Source organism: Psittacula echo (assembly GCF_963264785.1).
Source record: "Psittacula echo genome assembly, chromosome: Z".
In the NCBI taxonomy this organism is placed as follows: domain Eukaryota; kingdom Metazoa; phylum Chordata; class Aves; order Psittaciformes; family Psittacidae; genus Psittacula; species Psittacula echo.
In genome coordinates this window covers 102,192,779-102,198,786 of record NC_137742.1, presented here as the reverse complement: position 1 = coordinate 102,198,786, position 6,008 = coordinate 102,192,779, and positions in this window count along the sequence as shown.

Here is a 6,008-nt window from a genome sequence, read left to right as displayed (position 1 = left end):
TTCTCGCTGACGCATCGCTTCACAGCGGGTGGGAGCACGGCCAGCAATATGAATTATGGCAGGTTAGGAGAGAAGCCAAAGCACCCATCCAACCCCAGCCAGGAGATCCCATGCACGCTCTGTAGCGGTCAGCGACGGGAGCTTGGAGAGATGGTCCTGATTCGGTCATTGCCAGGTTTGAACGGCTTTGTTTAATCCCCTTCCCTTGTTCCATGGTGCTCCTGGCTCCACCTGCCATTTCCAAACTCTTTCTCCCTTCTTCTCTCCCCACCCTGACTTCTCCATCTAATGAGCCTTGTGTGTCTAGGCTGGTTTTATTTAGATCATGATCTATTCAGGGAAGGAAACGTGCTGCTGTATTGCTCTGCAGCACCTAATGCTCCTTAGGTGGAATCGAAGAGCCACTAAAGGAGAATCAGTCAGGACAATAAGCATCCATACAGAAGGTGCAAGCACATCGTCTCTCTTCTTAGCGTCCCCATCCCTGTCCTCAGCACTGGGTGAGGATGTGTTTTTGACACCACTGTTACAAGACACACAGAAAGCATTCCTACACAGCAACAAACCCCAGATCAACAGGAATTATTCCACAAGTTTCAGCCCAGTGACACGGGGTTTAGACACACTGAGACTGGATGAACTGGAAACCATCCAAGGCAGGGAACAGCCTTCCAGCTCCCAGCTCAAAAGCTGCACTCAAGCGTGAAGTCCCAAACCCCTGTTCCCCAGACCCAGGATGACAGCAGCAAAGACAAGGTGCTTTATATTAAAAAGACACTGAGAACAGTGAGAACTCCTGAAAACCTGCTGGCTGTCAACGTAAAGGAGATAAAGTCCCCATTTGAGGCTTCTTGTACTGTATTAAGGCAGATGAAAACCAGCTGCCTTCAGTCTCTCTCCAGGCGGAGCGTTAAAGCCTTTGCCTGGGTAGAACAATGCAGGAATGCAATTTGCTCATTTAGTTTAGGTAACGGCTTCTCATTATCTGCTGCTCTGCAGAGCAAGTCGAACACACACGCCTTGTCCCCAGCTCCAGGCACACCTGAAAGACGGGACATTCGGTGGCATGGGGACAAATACTGCTTTAACCTCATCCTCTTCTCAGCCCTGTTTGCTGGCACTCGCTTCCCCCCACAAGCAGCTTTCTAACCCAGCTACAGAGGGATAGGGGGAGGCAACACGAGCAGTTGCTTTTGTAGACTGTCTGACCCAAATTCAGGGAACAATTCCTACTTTGAGGCACTTCCCTAAGCGTTTAAAAATAGACGCTCTGCCACAGCCGTTCACAATGCGGCCATTTAGCGCAAGCAGTTTGAACTGCAGCCTGCCCTGTAGGTAGAGCAGGCAGGAACAGACAGTTAATACATGCTGCAGTGGTACCCTTTCATTCGGCCGGGTGCCCTTTGCTAAATAGGAGCCCGTATCCACCACCCATTTAAGGCAAACACTGAACTCACAGAAAGGGCAGCTTGAAGAGAAGTCAGCTGTAACATCTGGAAGCCCAGAGGAGCTGCCCCACTCACGGCTTCGCAATGAAGCCAACGCGTCTGGTTCCATGAGCAAGCCAAAACCTTGCAACAGATGGTGCATTATTCCTTGGGATATTCTTCCCTGTATCCCGTTTGTGATACTAGCAGCCCTCTAAAATTAGGTCACTTTGGCACTACCCTTCTTTTCACTTAGGGAGTGCAGGTCCCTTCCTCTGCTTTGGCTGGAGGTGGGGAGTGCTGAGCATCCAAAGGAAGGATGATCAGAGAGGGCTGGGGATCAAAGAGCCAGGTTAATTGGAAGCAGCAGAAAGACGCTGAGGTTTCAGGGAGCTCTCATCGATTGACATCGATAGACATCATAGATTTCAGGGGTCCATCCATTTGCTACTCTCAATATCCTCATGCCCTGGTGCAACACAACACTTGGACATGTGTTAAAGTGGGACAAGTGCCCTGCTGAGCTGGGGCTGTGCCTCTGGGATATATCAGGAAGACGGGAAATTCATTGGGGAAGGCGGAAATTATGTTGGGATTTGACATTATTCAGAGAGAATTATCAGCTGACAGTCAGCTGAGGGAGCCTCTGCTGTTGTTTTCAAGGGTGCAGGAGAAGCATTAGCACATCCCTTTAAACACATCAGGCCCTTGATACTGGTGCCAGGTAAACATCTGGGAGCGATCAGAAATGAGTGAGTCAGCAGAAACCGGCTCCTTGATGTGCTGTAAAGCCTGTCCAAAGCTGGGGACAAAAGGGAGGCTTCCTTTTTGGATCTGAGCAAGTTAACCAGCAAGTTAAACAGTTAAATAGACTTTGGAAAAGACTATATTTAGAAAGCTATTTCCCCAGCTAACGAATGGTGTCTGCACTGCACAGAAGAGTTGGTAGCGTCTGAAGCCTGGCATGCATCTCTGCCTGCTAAAAAGCCACATGAGGGCTGACTTCTGCACTTCATTATGTCCCCACTTCACCTTATTCCTCACGGCTACTGATCTTTAGCTGCCTTCCCTCATAAAGTATACGAGTGGGTGTCTACTCCTTGGTTACAGATGACATTTGCAGTTAAAGCCTCCCGGGACCTGAGGAGTTATACATGGAACGAGCTGACAAGGCAGGAAAAGGCAAAAGTTGGCTCGGGATTACCAGCAAAGCATCTAAACCAGCGAAGCAGAGTGGAGTCAGCCTGGGAGCAGCTTTTAGACTGAGTTTACTTGGGATCAGCTTTTATCCTGTGCAAAGAAAGCCGGCAATAAAGCCACAACATACTTAAAGCATTAAACCCCAGGTCATCTGTTTAACTGAGAAGCACACATCTCGAGCTTTGAAGAACTGAGCTGGCTTCAAAAGAAAAGCAGAATGACAAGTCCCTTGACGCAGGACATAACACTGCACAGAACACACTACAGATTCAGCATCTTCAAGGCCACAGGCCAAAACATCTGGATCTTCCATTACAATCCGCTCCCACAGAGCTGAAGTGGGTGAGTTTCAACGCAAAACCACACGGAAAACCCACTGGTAACAGACACAACATGTGGCGACACTGTGAAATTCCTTTTAGACAGGGCTTAAGAGCAGAGCTGAATAAACACAGGCTTCCTGGAGCAGGGTAGGTGTGCCCATGGGCAGCCAGCTATTAGAGGCGGCTGCAGCATCCCTTAGGTTGTTTCTGTTTGTGTAGAAACCCACTCCTGCACTTGCAAACTCCTCCCATTCATTCAAGATTAATCCTGCAGTAACCTCTGCAAAGCACACATAAGGGGAGCTCATGCAGTGCTGTGCTATTTAACTTGGAGAAGTTACTAAAACTGCTTTCTGAATAGAGACATTTCTCGCACAAACCTCCCCTGAACCCCCCAAAAAATCACATTTCAGAAGCAAAGACCAAAGCTTACACTTACCTTGCTGAGTACTTCCAAGTCCCAAGGAAATTGTAGCTCCTCCAAGCCTGGAAAATCAATTCTATCTCTGAAGTATTTAAGCTAGGAGGAAAAGGATGAAATTAGCCTCAGGAGGCGCGAGATGTACAAGGTCTCAGCTCAGCAGCTTGTACCAACTGCAGTCTCACAGAGCTCCCCAGTGGTATTTATGCTCTCCAGGCAAAGAGGACAACCCTGGATCATCCTGTTTGGCAACGGGCCTGTAGTAATAAGGAAAGAAGGGAAAAGAAGAAGGGGGGGGGGGGGGAACCAAAAGGAGGCAGGAGCAAGGAGCAGAGGGGTGTTGCTTGGGATCTCAGCAGTAAGAAGACAGTCATTGGGGCTCAGCAGATTAGGACCGTCCTCCCAAAGGCTGTAACACCACATGCGGGGAGGGGGAGAGGAGGAGGAGTGCAGCCAGATAATCATATAAAAGGGTTTGCTTTGCTTTCCCCTGCAGTCAGCTCTCAGGCAGAACTCGCAGCCCCATGGGCATCTTCTCTGTCGCTGGGGCAGACTCAATGCCTCGGTGAGGGGCTCCGGTGGTGAGGGAAGGGGAACTCAATAAAGGGGTTTTCCTGTGACGGATTAAATCTATCTTGGCTGCCAGGTCAGCCATTTCCTGCTCCCCACAGGGAAATCCCATAGCAGTCCCACTGCTCCAGGGCTGACACAGCTCCATTGGACCCGAGGGCAAAGCAGGATCTTGGCTCTGGCAGCAGGGCTGAGCTGGGATCCAGCCCTTGGGTACACCGCAGGGCATCCTCTTTCTCCCCAGAGCTGGCACTTGCTGAGAATTGGGATATTTATCACCCTCTGCAGCTTGTTCCCAAAGCTGTTTTGGTGCTGGCATTCCCTGCACACACTCGTGGTTCAATCCTGCTGCAGGAGTTACAGGGAACAGGGGAAATAAAAGTTAGTGGCACATCTAGGCAAGGCTCACCTCCTGATGCTCACAAAGCCCCAGCTTTCGCACCCATCTCCATCCCTGCATTCACTGTTGAAACACTTTTTTAAGTGTTTTACTCACTGTGAAAGGAAATGATTGAGCAAAAGACAAGTTGAAAGTTCCTTTTTCGTTTGTTTGTTTCTTTTTAAGTAGAAACCTGGAAAAATGAAACCATTATCATGAGTAACAACATGAGCACATTACAGAGCCTCTGCTGCAGCAGCCCACAGCAGGATGCTGCGGTGCCGAGTGTCTGGAGTGAGCAGGTCTGAGCATCACCCCTCTACCTGGGTGCATTGGGGTCCCCATGCCCACATCTCCCCCTGCAACAGCCCAGCACAGAGGAAGAGGAGCACCCACCTCCTGGATTTGGCATATCCAAGCAAAGCAGCTATGATATCTCCAAATCCACTCTCTAGTCCTCTCTCCAAAGCTCTTTGGGGTAGAAAAGTCCCTCCATTCTTCCTAAGAGCCTTTGAGCAAAACCCCAACCACTTATTTACTATTTACAAGAAGGGAATTTACAAGGTATTCTGCCGCTGAGAGGCTTGTTTAAACCCAGTGGTGCTCAAAAAGCAGAATGACATTTATCACATTTGTCCAACAGCGCGTGAGCAAAGCAGCAAATATTGGCAGCGGAGAGCAGCTTCACTGAGCAAAGAAAATAACCCCTCCAAAGTCAGCTCTGAGACATAACTGCTGATTTAATCTCTTGCACCGTGCTCCTGAGGTCTTCTGGAAGAAACTTCTGGAGACAAAACCTAAAGGGGCTACAAGAAAGCTGGAGAGGGGCTTTATACAAGGCTCTGTAGGGACAGGCCAAGGGGAATGGCTTTAACCTGGGAGAGGGGAGACTGAGATGAGCTCTTAGGCAGAAGCTCTTCCCTGTGAGGGTGCTGAGGCGCTGGCCCAGGGTGCCCAGAGAAGCTGTGGCTGCCCCATCCCTGGCAGTGTTCAAGGCCGGGTTGGACACAGGGGCTTGGAGCAAGCTGCTCCAGTGGAAGGGGTCCCTGCCCGTGGCAGGGGTTGGAGCTGGATGAGCTTTAAGCTCCCTTCCAACACAAACCATGCTGTGACTCTAAACAGCAGATTCTCAGCACTTAGGGTGTATCTTCTGGTTTGTGTCTTTTAACCTGAGCTGTAGCTGAGCCAGTCCTCACCAGTCAGTGCCAGTCCTACAGCCTGATACAGTCACTACGCCATCTCTGGCTGCTTTTCCCCACATACAGGAACTTTGTACTGGCATACTTCAAAACAAGCTGTGTAGGTGAACCTACAATATACGGTCCATCACTGGGACCTGGCACTTCTATTCCACTAAAAGCGATGCAGTGCAACGTGGGCAGCTTGGTCCCGAAAAGGCTCAGATGCTGCCACCAATACCGACAATCCAAGGACCACACAGAACTGGGTTGACTGGAGGTTCTGCACTGCTTCAGCTTAAAATCACTGCATCCTTTTTTCTTCCTTGCTCCTCTGATTCTGTCTGGATCAATGAGTTTGCTCTATCTGCAGGAAGCTTATATCATCAGCTGAAAGATGATACAAGCAGCCTCTAGTTTCCTAACTTCCCTGAATAACGAGTGCAGAAGTGGTGAACCACCGTGCCCCTGCAACAGGGCCACCCCAAAACCATGCAGCTCCGCAGCCCT